Here is a 15,628-nt window from a genome sequence, read left to right as displayed (position 1 = left end):
GGGAGCATATGGAAATCCTCTATGTTATTTGTTTTCAATGAAGAGGAGCGAGCTCATCAGCTGTGAGTGAGGATGGGGAAAGGTGCTGGAAGTTTCAGGAGAGAATAAATGGTAGAAATGGTGGTCCATGTGAGTGGCAGAAAGAAAGAGTTGGGAGTGTGGTGCCAGCTGGGGATTTTGCTTCAGCTAAATTCAGCTGCATAGGTGAATTGAGAGAGAGCTTGATTTAGGCAGCATTAAAGTTTTGCAAAGTGCAACAAACCAAGAGAGGGGTAAGAAGTTGGGGAGGAGTACAAGGGAGGGATTATTATATTGATTGACCACAAACTGCAGAAAGAGGGAGTAAAGGAAAAGGAGGTAGATAATTGTTACAGTGAAAGGTTTAGTGTTTTAGAGTGCTGCTTCAAGGAATTGAGCCAGAAAGACACGTATGGTAGCCTTAGAGTAGGATATTCGAAGTTGAAATTATGGAGGTGCTGCAATTTCTTATAATAAGCCTCAAAGTAACTGACTGGCCAGGTTGAGATCAAGATTATTAAAGGAGAACAGGTCAAGGAACTTGAGAGGCCAAGACGCTGGTCTATTTATCTACATAGACAGCGAGATCCTATAGAATAGTCTGGAAGCCGTAACAAAGAGCAAGGCAACACTGGTCGGCGCAAGTGTTATAACGGGTTTTGGAGAGAAGATGACCAACTCTGCCGGGGAAGTGACATCCTCAGGGCAATGTCAGGTTTCAGTTAGAACAGGAAGAAAACATTCTAAGACAGGTGGAAGGAAGGAGATTTGGGGATGACTGAGTTCAAGTGGCAGAGGCTCAGAAAAAGAATGTGTGGAACTGTCAGGAATCAGGATGCAGAATGAGAGGCAAAGAATGCCACAATTTTTGTGGACTAAAGGGCGTGACAAGATTAGTCCTGATGGTGCCAGGGGGCCCAAGGTCTTGGGTGGCCATGAGCCTGGGAGGGGCAGTGAGGTTGAGTTCAGCTCTTTCTTAAACCCCGAATTGAGGAGGCGCAGTCAAGGGAGAGTTGATCTGCCTTAACACAGGGGCCCTCTTAACACATGTCTCTGGGTAATCCATAGTTTATTTACTTTTACCCCTGCATTTTATTTTAGGGAAATGCTGTAATTATTTGCCCATTCTACCTTTTAAAGAATCATGGGTTGTTTCTCCTTTTTTTCCCCCCTTTTTACAGATAATGCTTCTATGAACATTCTCATAAACATCTCCCAGCATACTTTCTTATTTAGAAAGACAGTGACCATGTACAGGAGATTCTCTGAAGTAGATGACTAGGAATGCAGTCATATGGTCACCAGGCAGCTGCATCTTTATATGTGCAACTTTACTAGACAATGCCAGCTGGTTTCCAAAGTAGCTGTATCAATTTATACTCTACTCAGCAGGAAAGAGACTTCCTGTTCCTCCATATCTTTTCTAGTACTTAAGATAATGATTATGTTTTTTGTCATCTGGTAGCATAAAGATGTTTTATTAAAGTTCTATTTGCATCTGTGATTATTCATAAAATATAGCATTTTCAATTTGATTATTGGCTATTCAGTTTTACTCTTCTGTGTATTTGGTTATCTTTTTCTTATTTTTTGGAGTATTGTATATTTTGGATACTGTTTATCAATGATATGTGTTGGATGCATCTCTTCTGAGTTTGTGGCTTGCCTTTTTAAATTGTGTCTCTTGATGAACAGTCATTGTTAATTTTAATGTGGACAAATTTGTTAATCTTTTATTTTCCTTATCTATAGGATATTCTATTATCTTCCTTAAGAAATCCTTCCCTACCCCATAATCAGAAAGAACTTTTTTTCAATAGTTTCATTAAAATTTGTATGGTTTTGCCTTTAGTATGTAAGTCTTTAAATCACATGGAACTGAATCTGTGTACAGTGTGAATCAGGGCTCCAGTTTCACTTTTTTCATGCATATACAGTTTTCCCACCAGTGTGTAATGAATAGTGCAGCCTCTCTTCATGCATCAGCAATGCCACCTCTACTATATTATCAAATTCCTTCATGCATCCATTCAAGAAATATTTATTGAACAGCTGTTCTGTACCAGGCACTATTAATATAACAAGGAACAAAACCAACCATAAGCCATTATGTCTTTTATTATTTAGCTTGGGTAGGAAAACAATAAACAATAAACATTATAAATACATTCTGTAGTATGTTAGAAGGGAAGTAACACTATGGAGAAAAGAAAAAGCAGAGCCGGATGTGGGTTTAGGTTTCCAAGGTGGTGGGACTGCTGTATTAAATGGGTTGATCATTGTAGGTTTCACTGAGATTTGGGCAGATCCTTAAAAGAGGAAAGGGGGTTTATTAAACAGACATATAGAGGAAGAATGCCCTAGGCAGAGGCAACAACCAGAGCAAATTCCCAAAGTTAGAACTATAACTGGTTTGTTCCAAGAACAGCAGAGGAGCTAGTGGGTTGGAGCCAAGTGAACCAGGGAGAGCAGTAGGAGAGGAAACCAGGGAAGAAATGGGGAGCAGATGTGTGAGGCTTTGTAGGCCATTGAAGCGGCCCTTTGGTAGGGCACTTACTCTTCTTTTTCTTTTTCATTTAAGTGTTTGGTCCATTTGGTCCAATTCTTCAGAGATTTCCTATGTCATCTTGTTGGTTGATTATAACACATAGACTATGGATTCATCTTTTCTACTTCTAAAAAGAGAAATCAGGTTATATTTTTATTGGGGTTATGTTAAGTTTATAAATTGACCATTTGGGGGTATGTAATGTTTCCATCACAGAAAATTGGTTTTCTAATTTTTCAAGTCATCTTTGTCTCATTCAGTCATATTAAATTGTCATATATTAAAGTGTCTTCATGTAGATCTTATATATTTCTTGTAAATTATTCCCATATATTTAATTTTTTGTTATTATAACAGAGGTCTCTTTTCTTGGATTATATATTCTAATTGGTTGTCATGTTTATATAGACAACTATTTCTGCTTATTATTTTGCGTGTGGCTACTTAACTAATTTTCTATATTATTTGTCAATTTTCAGTTTTTGGTGTTCTAGGTATATAATCATGTAATCTTCAAAGACTTTACTGTTTTACCCTTCCCCAATTATTTTTATCAAATTGTATTTTCTAATACTATTTTATTGAAGGTATTACTCCAATTAAATAGTAAATAATGTTAAATAATTATATTACGTAAATTAAATAACACCCCAGTCTTGCTCTTAATTTTAGTAACTGTATGTTGTGTTTTCCTAGTAAGCATGGTACTGGGTGTAGGGTTTTTAATTTGCATTTTCTTGGTTAATTTCTGTCTTTTTATTTTCAACCTTTCTGAGTCAGTTTGTTTTAGCAGAGAGGTATGTTTTCCTTTGTGATACAAACTGACAGTTTATTTAAGCTTTTTACACATTTATTGATAGCTGAAGTGTTTGGTCTGGGTTCTATGAAATTACCCTGTAATGTTTTCTACTTTATATAAAATCTTCCTCTTTGTGATCAGTTTTCTTTGCTCATGTATAGGAAAGAGCGTGTGCATATTACTTTCATTTAAATGGTTATCATTATAATTACAACTGTATTTAACATCTGTGATCCTCTATTTTTGGTACAGTAGCTATTAATTCCATAATCTAAGCATTGAAAAAAATTAGCATGTTTCTATTCTTCCCCCTTGCACTGCACCACCTGATTTTAGTGAATAAAATCACTTTTCTTTGTGTTTACCTTTGTCCAAGTAAGTATAATTTCCTGCTCTGAGTGAAATCCTTTGACTCTCTGTTAACAGATGAAGCAAATGGCAAGCTTTCTTTACCCCTCCCTATCTTCTTCCTCCTCTCTCTCCAAATTTGTGTTAGTTGTATCGTTTGCATATGGCATATATCTTTTAATTCTATACTGTCATGCTAAAGTAAATCTAAATTATAACTCCTATAGTTATTAATAGGAATGATCAACAGCAATCCTGTTTGAGAATCTCAAGTTTGTGTTCAAAGAGTTTCCTCAAGAGTGGTTCATAGCAACAATTTCCTTTGAATACTTGATATTCAAAAATTATCTATCTATAGATTTTATACTTGAAGTACAGTTTTTCTGAAAACATGCTCTTTGGCTACCCTGTCTTGTGAATCTTATAGGTGTTTATCCACTGTCTTATGGCATGAAATATTAAAATGGGAAAATATAAAGTCAGCCTGTTTCTTACATGTGACTTGATTTTTTTAAATCTACACAAAGAGCCTTCTATTTTTTTCATTCTGAAAAATTCATTAACATGAATGGTTATTGAATGGGTGTTTTTTTTCTTTATTTTTCCCTGGATCACAGATAAAATTTTTTCAGGAAAAATTTTCCAGATTTTTATCTCTATTTCAGGTAAGTAATGCTTGTAATACAAAAAATACTCTTAACCATAATTTAAGTATTTGTTTTTTTCCTCCCATTCTTCTGAATTTCTGCTTTGAGGACTTCAGTTATGTGTGTTAGATACCTTTGCCAGTCTTCTGTTCTCTCACAGATGATACCTTTCTGTAACCTCACTCACTGGTGTTCTCTCTGTGTTTTGCAGGGTTCATTGTCCCTTTTGCTCCTGCCAGTTTCATCTTCATTTTTTAAGCTTTTTATTCCTCCCCATTCTTAGAGTTCTACCAGCTAACGTTCCATCTTCTCTTATCACATTACTGTCTCTTTGTCATCATTCTTGCATTTTGACTCCTCAGTCTTCTTCCATGTAAGTGTCTGCTTCATCAGGTTTTTAAAATTTTTAGCAAAACGTCTGGTCACAGGGTTTATCTCTGCATGGTATTTTCCTTCAATTGGTAGGTTTCACTGCTCCCTCATATATAGTTTTTTTCTTAGAGTATCTTTGTTTTGATGTTGTGCCAGGTCCATTTTATTACTCATCATTAAATGAGTTGCTTTTTCCTGGACTATAATTTGAAGTAAGTTTCTGGGTGATGGTAGTGGGTAGCATTTTTCTGGGATTTATAATCCAAAATCTTCCTTTTCTGCTGTCAGAAAGAATGATGGTTGTAAATATTATTTAATGTGGCCTTTATTATTTTATTTCTCCTTTTATTTATTTTGTGGCCCTTCTCCTCTGCTTCTCTGATCCCAAATGGATATGAAAGGTCTTCTTTTGTGAACCCAATTTACCCCATTTTTGCAAAAGGAAGTTTGTGCTTCATGGATTGTTCCTCACAAATTTTTTTTTTCTTTTTGGTGTTTTCTGAGCTCCATCAATGATCTCTCTCATCACTCACCATATTTCATCTCTTTCCTTCCTCCCACATGACTTGTACCTTATCTTACCTGGCTTTTGGTTGTCAATTTTTTCTTCTATTTTACAGTAAATAAAGTTTATATGTGTAATGTTTAAGAATAAAAAGAAGGAAGGGAAGTTCATAGTAGAAATCATTTTAACTTTTGAGATTTAGTACTTGTTAGGTACCAAGGAACTGAAGTATGCTGATAGGAAGGGCATTTTCTTGACTCCCTTCTGTATTTCTTTTCAAGTCAAAGACCTCATATTTCATCACGTAGCAAAAACAAAGACCTAGTAACATATTTCAAAGGAAAGACAGTTGAGGAAACTTCTCACTGGCCCAGGTTGTGTGTGTGTATAAATTATTCATATTAGTATATGGAATGCTTGCATGAAGTTTTAATATCTAACATATTTCAAATCATGCTTACAAATTCCATTCAAATCATGTAATTACATGCATACATATAAAACACACCCATAGGTATGCAAGAATGAACACTTTTGAACGTAAAGGAAGCTATTGATAAGTAGTTTCTGAGTTTGGTGAGTTGTAAGTGTCCAGTTGAAGTTGGTTTGACAAACAGCCAAGACTGGCTGTTGTTTATAAGGGAGAAGTTAGGAGTTTGTTCTCCATTTGGACTAGTAGGCTTTGTATTTGGCCACAAACTGACCTAACTTCAGCTAGCTTTCAGAGATAAAGATATTGGCTCAAGAAAAACATGCTTTATTTGCTGAAAAATAAAAATATGAGGTAAATAAAAATAAAAATATATTACATCTAGATAGTATGTGATGCATCGCTGTCTTTAGGAAAGACAACATTACTATTTATGTATATCTTCATTCTGCTTCTCCGTTCTCATTCTTAACATTTCTTCCATGGTTGAACCAATTATGATAGAAACCATGGTGGAAAAGACCCAGATTGATAAGACTCTAATCTTGTATTTCTTATTAAATTATCTTCCAGTTAAGTTGTAATACACATACTTTGTATGTGTGAAAACATACATGTTTTTGCACATTTCTTTCCTTCCTTTGACCATTAGAGTTTGTAAATTATCATCAGGGTACTTAATATCTGTTAATTGTATGAACTTTAAAGTACTTTATTTTAGAGGGAGCCAGTAGACTGACAGGAAAGCAGAATCCTTTTCAGCAATATAAATATATTTTATTGTAAACAGTTCCAAAAATTGTTTTCTATTAAATAGCCAGTTTTTTTCTGGTGAATATCAGTTTGCATCATTAGACACAAAGATTTAAAATTTTCTATTAAAATATTCATGATATATGAAATGTGAATAGTAATGGCCTCTTCACATGTACAAAAATAACATTCTTACTCTAATTATGCAGTAGGAAATAACTCTGTTGCAAGACACAGAAGATATATGTTTAGATATAAACTATTTACCATGCTTTCAACATTGAAGGTGTAAGAGGAATAGAATATATTTTAAAGTCTTATCCATTTGTTCTCCTTTCCCATTTAGCTCATTTAGCTCGCTTATTTCCTTGGCCTTCATGTTAGGTGTGACAGTGTATTAGCCAAGCTGTCTCAGTCATTCAGGCATTTTATCAGTTCTACAAGACAGCTGCTAAACAGCATAGTCTAAATTGAAATCTCTGATGACTCTCTAGAGACAAGTTGATAGTGGGAATCACATGTGGGCACTTAAATATGTGGCCTTTCCCCATATTTAACTGCAAGGAGAGAGCAGCCTTTGAGTAAACATTTCTAGCCTTCAGCTGTCAAGGTTTCATTTTTGTCATTTGATTGTTGCACTTCATTTTGTTAGGAAGGACTATCAATTTTCTTTTTTATTCTACATCAGAGAATTTAAAGGACCACCGATGCCTATTACTTTAAACAAAACAATTTAAAAGAAGCTGTGTAGTCTAACCATTGCTTTCAGAACCATTTCAGACTACAGAGACAAGATTTTGAAATAAAATCTTGGTTCCAAGTGTGTTCCAGTTTAGTTATAAATTTAAAATGATGCAGCCATTATTTACTCAGAAATCTTTGAAACTTCCTTATGTCATACGGTTACTGCAGAAACATTTTAAAGTCAACTTCTTATATCCTAGCCTGAAAGAAATCTGGGATCTATGAAGCTGAAGTTATTATTAAGGTGAAAGACCTGAAAAAATAAGCCTTGAAATGTAAACAGGGATGTGTTTCCACAGCCCCTTTGGGTTTCAATTTATAAAGAGTAAAACAAGAAGTTGGTGTGCCCTCTGAGGTTCCTCTGAGCTTTACAGGTGGCTGAATTCTCTAATAATGTTGTGTGTCCTCAATATTTGTTGAACTAATAGATACACATGTTAGGGTATAGAGGTGTAGAGAGGATCTTAGAGGTCAACAGTATAACTTCTTAGTCTGACACATGAGGAAGCTGAGGCTCCAAATGGTCCAGTCACTTGCCAGCCTTGAGTGACAGCTCCTCCATGACATGCTTATGCATCCGCATTGAATGAATCTTCAGAAACTACTATAGTGAGAACAAGTTAGGGTATAATTTATTGTCATGTGGAAGAGTTAAATTAGTACCAAAGTCTTCTAAATTTTTCAATGGAAATGTTTTTCATTTTACTCATGTTACTGTCTTTACTAACACTGTACCTTTCTCATTCCACCATCCAAAAAACTGCATTGTAAGTTGTTTTTTTATAATCATTATATGACAATGCTAACTTAAATGTGACTCATAATATCCACAGTACTAATATTACTTTGTATTTATGCTAATCATATTTAAACTGCCTTCTGCACACAGTTTATTTCAAGTATCACAAAACCTTAGATTTTAAGCAAAGTTTTCCCATTTATACAGCTACATTTCAACATATACATATTAATGTGAAAGGTTTTCATAGAGAGAAAATATGTATTGTTCTCATCAGTGGTAAATTTTCAGTCATCAAGATGTGGTAATAACTGATAATTAGATCTAAGAAATATATAGAAAATGTGGGTGAATTAATTCAGATTTAATCATTAGTAACTACCAAGGTTGTAAATAGACAAATCTATGGTACATCAATCATATTTCTCTGATAATTGTTTCTAATTAAAATTGTACAGAATTTAGGTTTGTAGGAAATTACAGTACATTTCTGCTTGGTTCCACTGAAATGTTTAGGTGCTTTGCAAAGCTAAATAACATTTTCTAATGAAAAGTAACAATGTCTTAAAACCCAAATCTTTCATTTTCTGAGTGTGCAGAATTCTGTTATGTCTTCCTATGGCATTTATCACATGCTTACTTCTCTAAAAGAGTCTGGGAGATATTCCTACCTCTTTTCCTAAATTATATAAATCTTGAAGATAATATATTTGACTTATATTTTTGTTCTCAATAATACCAACCCTTGTGACTTGGAAATTTTATATATTCAGTATATTTTTCAGTGAGTGAATGATATGGGTAGGATCTATGTTAGAACCAATTTCTTCACTCTCTTTTAAGAAGTAGGTCCTTAAATTCAGATTTATGAGTTTCTAACACAGAAAAACCTATACTTTACTTCACAAGTTCCTCTGGCCATTTTAGATAAATGTGTTAGTTATAAATATATCTTTTATTCTAAAATCCTTTTTGGTTCTATAGTGATTAAGTCTATTGATACTCTTTTCTTTTCCCGTTTCCAATTACCATTAGCTTTACCCTGCTTTAACAATTATGCCTTGTTATAGAGAACAATGGCTCCCAAAGAGTATATCTGGTTTTACATTCAAATTCCCCATGCTTTTCTCAGTGCTCTGAAGTCTGACTCCCACCCCATCATGCTGCTATAGATTCCAATTATCAGAGTGTTGCCAGGCAGCTGCATCTGGGGAGGTTTCTTCCTGTGCACCAGCTGAAACCTTAACCTAGACGGGGAAGGGTTCTTGACTCTGAAAGAGAAAGAATTCTCAAGTACGTCAGAAGAGTGTAAGTAAAGAAGGAATTCATTAGAACCAGAGTAGAAATGAATGTCAGCAGCCTTGCAGGCAGCTGAGAGCAGGAAAATGCAGAGGTACAGAGGCAAAGTTTGCTAAACATTTTCTTGGTATAGGGTAGATTCCCTTGCCATCTCTTAAAGCCAGGGTCACTTGGCATCCCATGTCCACTTGAATCTGCACTGCATGGGAACTAGCCTCTACCACCCCAGAATTTGGGGAGTCCAAGTCACAGGATGGAGTGAGATTATGTTCCGAGAACTTCCCAAAGAAAGGAGATTTTTCAGGCAAGTTCCTACAGCTGCAGTTCTGTCCAGGTCACCCAGGCAACGGGAACTTGCAGGACAAAATCTGAGCTTTCAACCACTCCTCCCTACTTACCAGGGGTAGGATGGAGACTTGGAAATAGAATGAAATAGCAAAAAGACAAAATGCAGTAATTTGAGCAGTGAGAAAGCTTTATTTAAAGGTACACATTTAAAGAGAGAAAAAGTGCAACCATCCTCAGAGAGGAGGTGCACTAAAAGGCTGGGGGGTCCCTCTTTTTAAGGATTTTTCAAAGGGTCAGGGGTTATAGACTTGTACAGTGGTCTCAGAGTGCTTAGCTCCAGTGAGAGACATTAAGTCTCTTCTCTTCTATTATTAGTCCTCCAGGTAATTCTGCAAAATTAAGTTACCACAAGAAATTGGTCAGTTCCTCTCCAGGACAGCAGCTTCCTCTGGAAACATATCAGTCAAGACTGCCCACCCTGCCCCCAAAGTGGATTGAATTATTGTCTGTTTGCCAGAATATGTAAAGAATCTTACTTCCTAACTTCCTTTTTTAAAATGGAGTCTTAGCTTTAAAATGGACTCCTTTATGTGTTGGCTGTTTAGCTCATTTGGTTAGAGTGTTGGGCTAATTAATGGAATCCTTCCTGTTCTTACTATACTGTTTATATCTCAGCATTTTTCATCATAGGAAGGAAAAGTTAACTATGATGCTTGACACAGGTCCTTGCCCTGCATCAAGAGAACCTCTTCTTAACTGACCTCCTTGTGTCATTCCTTGTCCCTCTCATTCACTGATTCTGTGATACCATTCCATCCCCGTTTTCTTGCCACCATTGTGATTATTCTTTCTATTCTGCAGAATCCACTTATTAAGTCTTCAGGTAGTCTCTCTGGTTCTGAACCTTTTTCTCACTACATACTTCCACCCCATCATGCTGCTATAGTCTCTATCTCCCTAATAACCTCCATTCAGTGTTCCAATGATCTAGGCCAAGTCTAGTGTGTCCCATAGGCATTTCAAGCCCAATATAAGGAAGGACCTAATCTCCCTTCCTAACCTAGAGACGTGGCTTCTGAGGAAATATTTCCTAGGGGAGGTGATGTTTGGGTTGAGTCATGAAGGTGGTTCCTAGTTATTCGAGAAAAAAAGAAGGAAGGGAAAAGGGAGTGAAGGGGTGATGGAAAATAGCAGTTTGATGGAGCAGCAAAGTCACAGAGACCAAAGAGTGCGGGGCCTGTTTTGAGGACTGCCAGTATTTGGGCATCACTCATGCTTGGGCGCCTCTGAAGCAGTGACCATAGAGCTAAACAGCCAGCTCACAAATGTCTTTGTGCAGCATGTCAATGGGAATTCATGTGTGGACTGGAAGTAGATAAAGGATAGGATTTAATTAGCCAATTAGAATATTCTTTGTACGGTCAATGGGGAATGATATACAGAAGGTAATGCTAGACACACACACAAAAAAATAAGGTGGGGGGGGCGGGAAGGCAAAGGAATTTTCCCTCAATTAAAACCTTTAAATGTTAAATAAGTAAAAACAGAAAACAAAGATGGTAAAATATTTGCAGTGAGTTCAACCAGTGGTTTATATCTTTTGACTGAAAAGCTCATGCAAGTTGATATTAATATGAAAATGACATGAACATACACTCACAAATGTATGCATATAGCATTTACACTAAATGAGAAAACATTTATCCTCATCTGCCAAACACAGTAATCTAAATGAATGAATAGGAAGATGTTATAGAATGAATGTTTGTGTCCCCCCTCCCCACCCAAATGCATATGTTGAGGCCCTCAATGTGTTGGTATTCGGAGGCGGTGCCTTTGAGAGGTAGTAAGGTTTATGGGATGGCTTCATGAGACGAAAGCCTCTGTGATGAGATTAGTGTCCTTAAGGAGAAGAGAAATGAGCTTTCTGTCTCTGTCCCGTGAGGGCACAGAAAGCAAGCAGCTGTCTGCAAGCCGGAGCACGGGTTCTCCCCGAGCCTGACCCTGCCGGCTCCCTGATCTCTGATGTCCAGCCTCTAGTACTATGGGAAAAACAATTTCTCTTGTTTAAGTCATCCAGTCTGTGGTATTTTATTATAGCAACCCAAGGAGACTAAGACATAAAACTGGCTTCTTCTCTGTAATCAGCAAATAATTTTTATCAAGAATGATAACATATATATTTTGATCTTACTATATCATATTATTGGGAACTGTATGAAATAATATCAAGTAAATAATAAGGGAATAATGTGAAATGTAGAAAATATAATATGCTTGAGATGTTTATGAATTATAAACATAATTTTATAAAAGACAAAAAAATTAGAATTAATACAAATTCTACATATATTTGCAAATACTTGGTGGAATATGGCTTAACTACAAATCATGAAATTTTCATATCAACAGCAACATCAAAACATATCACACCAAGTGAAAAAGTACACTAAATGGAAAGGACATAAAAGTGGGAAAGTAGGGTATTTGTATAGATTTTTTGGAAAGCCTAGAAAGTACAAAATTATTAATAGGTAGTAGAAGTTAAGTGATTCAAGATTTCCCCCCATTCTGCAGTTTATTATTTACAGAACATAAGCAAATTGATTATTTGCATTTTTTTTGTATTCAGAAGCCTGTCTTATCTCTGCCTCTAGATTATCTCACTCAATGAATCATGTGCCCTAGATAATTCCCCTTAAGATTTTTCCACAAACCCAACCCTCTAGTATAGTGACTGAGAACATGTCCTATAGAGACTGAGGGCTGGAGCATTGGCTCTCTCTCCTATTCCTTAGTCTGTGATTTCTGCCAAATTAGTGAGCATATCTAAATTTTGAGTTCCTTGTTGTGGGTAAAATTGTAATATTTTCAGAATATCTTGCCTGGCTTTAGTGCATCCCCAAATGTTAGCCCAGGGGTGGAGAGAAGTATGGCTTTAGTGCATCTGCATATCAATAGGTGTTCCTCAGGGGTGGAGAGTATTCATCTCCATATCAATGAGTAATTACCTGGGCAACAGGAGGGCTTATCTGAACCTGAGAGGTTAAGGGAAGGGCTGGTTGGCTTCTGCTGGAGCAGGAGAGAGAAACAGCCCCAGACTGCAGTTTGTAAGCAATAAATAGATTTTAAACTTTATTTCTCCCTTTGACTGATTTCAGTTTTAGAGGTATTTTGCCCTGGGATTTCCTCTCCCCAGACTTATACTTGTTTCAGATCATTTCATATAGTTTTTGTTAAAACTGAAACCAATAACATTTGGAAAACAATGAACACAGTATTAGGGGATTTTGTCACTATTCTTGATGCCAGCCTAATTTAAGGCTTTTGCCATCTCATGCTTGGACTGCTGCAGTAAAATCCAGACTGATCATCTTGACTCCACATTCTCCTGGCTTCAGGCCACCCTGTTGGACCTCAGTGGATAAGCTTCCTAAAACAGGTTACCCACATCACTTAGAAGTTTACCCTGCCACTCACTGTTACTGATAGGCCTGACTTTAAAGGACTCCACAGTATATCTATATATACTGGATATTTACTGAAATATATATTTTACCATATATACCATTTGTTATCTTTTCTGGCTGTTCATAACAAAAATATTACTATCATTATGTTTTGTTATATTGTTTAATTCTTATATTGTTAAATCTTCTAGAAAAAAAATTATCTGTTAATAAGAGCTCACTTTTTAATTTTGAAGTACCCCATCTACCATTACAGTCAGATTTGCTAATTATAATACTTTGCCAAGCATCTTCTTGGTTGTTTGGTAACCTTAGGTATTGCAACATTTCTGATACATGAAAACAATCAATTAGCAAATAGGCAGACATTGAATGACAATACTGCTTACTCAGAAGTCAGGCTGTTGGCAGCAAATTTGCCTGTCCTGGGCTAACATTCCAGTGCCTGAATACAATACAGAGACAGGAACAATACAACCCTGGCTTACCAGCTGCTTAACGATAATACTTTCATGAATCCACATTTCAGGTAGAAGCTGATGAAAATAGGAAATTAATGCCTACATGTTATTGTTTCAGTGTTAGTGAGTTGGCTAAATGGAGCAATTAGAATAGCACAATGTGGGTTTCCCACTTGATGTAAGTTTTTTAAAAGCCTTTTTTCTTGGCAGCTTCAATTTATGTTAAAAAATACAACTACTGAAAAGGAAAGTTTCAAACTGTATGATGTAAAATTATTTGGAGAGCCTTCCTACTAATTATTATTAGTTTTGTGACCATATGACAGATACTATGATCTAAGTCTTAAATCTATTACAGTACATTCAATAAATGTAGGCATATAAAGTACTCTGTCATCTATAGTCACTTCAAAGTGCATTCAATATCTTGGTTCCCAAGTGCATTAGATTTTATTAAAAGCAATCTGCTGCAGCATCCATTCTTCCTAATTGGTTTACGGATAGTCCCTACCATCCAGGCAAATCCTAATTGCATTTTTCCACAAACCTAGTTTGATTTATGGTTCCTTGTTTGCTCTATATTATTTATAATAAACTAGCATAAAATTCTTAAGACATTAAATAAAATTTACAGTTGTTCTTCTAAAAATATGGGACTTACATAAAGACTCTTACTGGCATTTTTTGCTTGTTTTTAAAGTTGTTTAATGAAGCTACATCCATCTATGTGAGTTCTAGTAATAATATCTTTATTACCTTTGTAGAAATTAATATATTTCACTTGATTTTTCATGTACAGATTTTTAGCATTATCTTGAATGCTGGAATAGATTATGTGCAGAATATAAAAAAACTATGTCCTCCTTATAAGGTTTAAGTGGTACGTTTGTATTTGGAACAGGAAAAATATCATCTAGGGACATAGTGACAAAGCATCCATATAAAATTAGGAATTCCTGTATTGAACTAACAGGTCTAACTGAGAATATTCTAGTCAATTTTACAAATTACAACTTTGGAGATGCCAAAAGTTAACTTGGGATGAATCTATAGCAGAATCCAAAAAATACAGTGTTTAAAAATAAGTAAATGGCAGAAACATAAAAATCGAAGAAAACAGATATTAAAGAAAGAATTTCCTCACTGTTGAGTTATTACATATTAGCATGGATAATTTTGTAAAACTAAGGAAAGACTTTCCATGGAATTGTAGGCATGGAATCATTTCTGTAAGGAATCAATGAAAATTTATGGGAAGAAAGAGAAAGTGTTAGTTATCTATAACAATCTATAAAAAATCCTTTAGGCTTCTTAGAGAAACATGTGTTCATTCTTTGAATCAGGAAAAGTGGAGTATATTTAGAATAAGAGACAAAAGAAAAGGAGAAATCAGTTTTAAGATAACAAAGGAAAGTGAGAAAGATGGAGAATCTCAAGCAAATTTTAGGTCAGTTAAACAGAAGGGATGCTTGTCAACAGCATAATTAACAACTTGGCATCTAGAAAAATGGAAAAGGATGGTTAGCAGATGATGAGCAGACAGAAAATCTAAATAATGGTTGTAGCTGAATTTTTTAAATGAAGAATTTGAGTCTTTCTTCTCAACCAGAATAGTAAAGAGGCCCCAACACACACAGTGTCTGTGAAGACCACATGGGGGGAGCTTGGACTTCCAACCCAGCCAGCAGTAATCAGAGAAACTTCCTTCTTCCCTCTCGGGTGATGTCAGAGGATGCCACCTGGAGGGACAGCAATTTCATCACTGCTCAGTGGAAATGAGGCCACTCCACCTGTGGCATCAGTGTGGGGAGCAGTTATGGGGCCCACTTACCCCTGCCTGTCAGGGAGGCATCAGTGTAGGTCTGCTGGTACTGGAGGCCCCACCTTCACCCAGAATTAATGAGGAGTTTCCTCCACCATGGTCCACAGAGGCCAGGTGGGGTACCAGGATAACTACCCTGACCTGGCAATAAAGAGGTAGCACCTTTGCTTACATCTCTGCCAGAGACATGTCTAAATAAAACAGCTATAACAGAAGGTTTATGATCCAGAGTCTCAAAATACACCAATGTCCAGTTTCATAGAAAAATCAGTCATCTCACCAAGAATCAGGAAGACTGAAGAATGAATGAATGAAGACAATCAATAGTGCCATCCCCACTGTACTCAATATGAATAACTGAGAATGAAATATTTCTTCTTTGATA

At 35.9% G+C, this 15,628-nt stretch overlaps 1 protein-coding gene across 1 annotated transcript in view; it reads left to right on the top strand.

Moving 5' to 3' along the window:
* Nucleotides 1-15,628, top strand: part of PACRG (parkin coregulated) — a 437,202-nt gene that overhangs the window by 40,216 nt on the left and 381,358 nt on the right. The gene's annotated exons all lie outside the window — the stretch shown is intronic.

This window comes from Manis pentadactyla, chromosome 12 (genome assembly GCF_030020395.1).
Source record: "Manis pentadactyla isolate mManPen7 chromosome 12, mManPen7.hap1, whole genome shotgun sequence".
NCBI lineage: Eukaryota > Metazoa > Chordata > Mammalia > Pholidota > Manidae > Manis > Manis pentadactyla.
The sequence above is the reverse complement of the archived record's forward strand: the minus strand, read 5'-3'. Positions and strand labels throughout refer to the sequence as shown.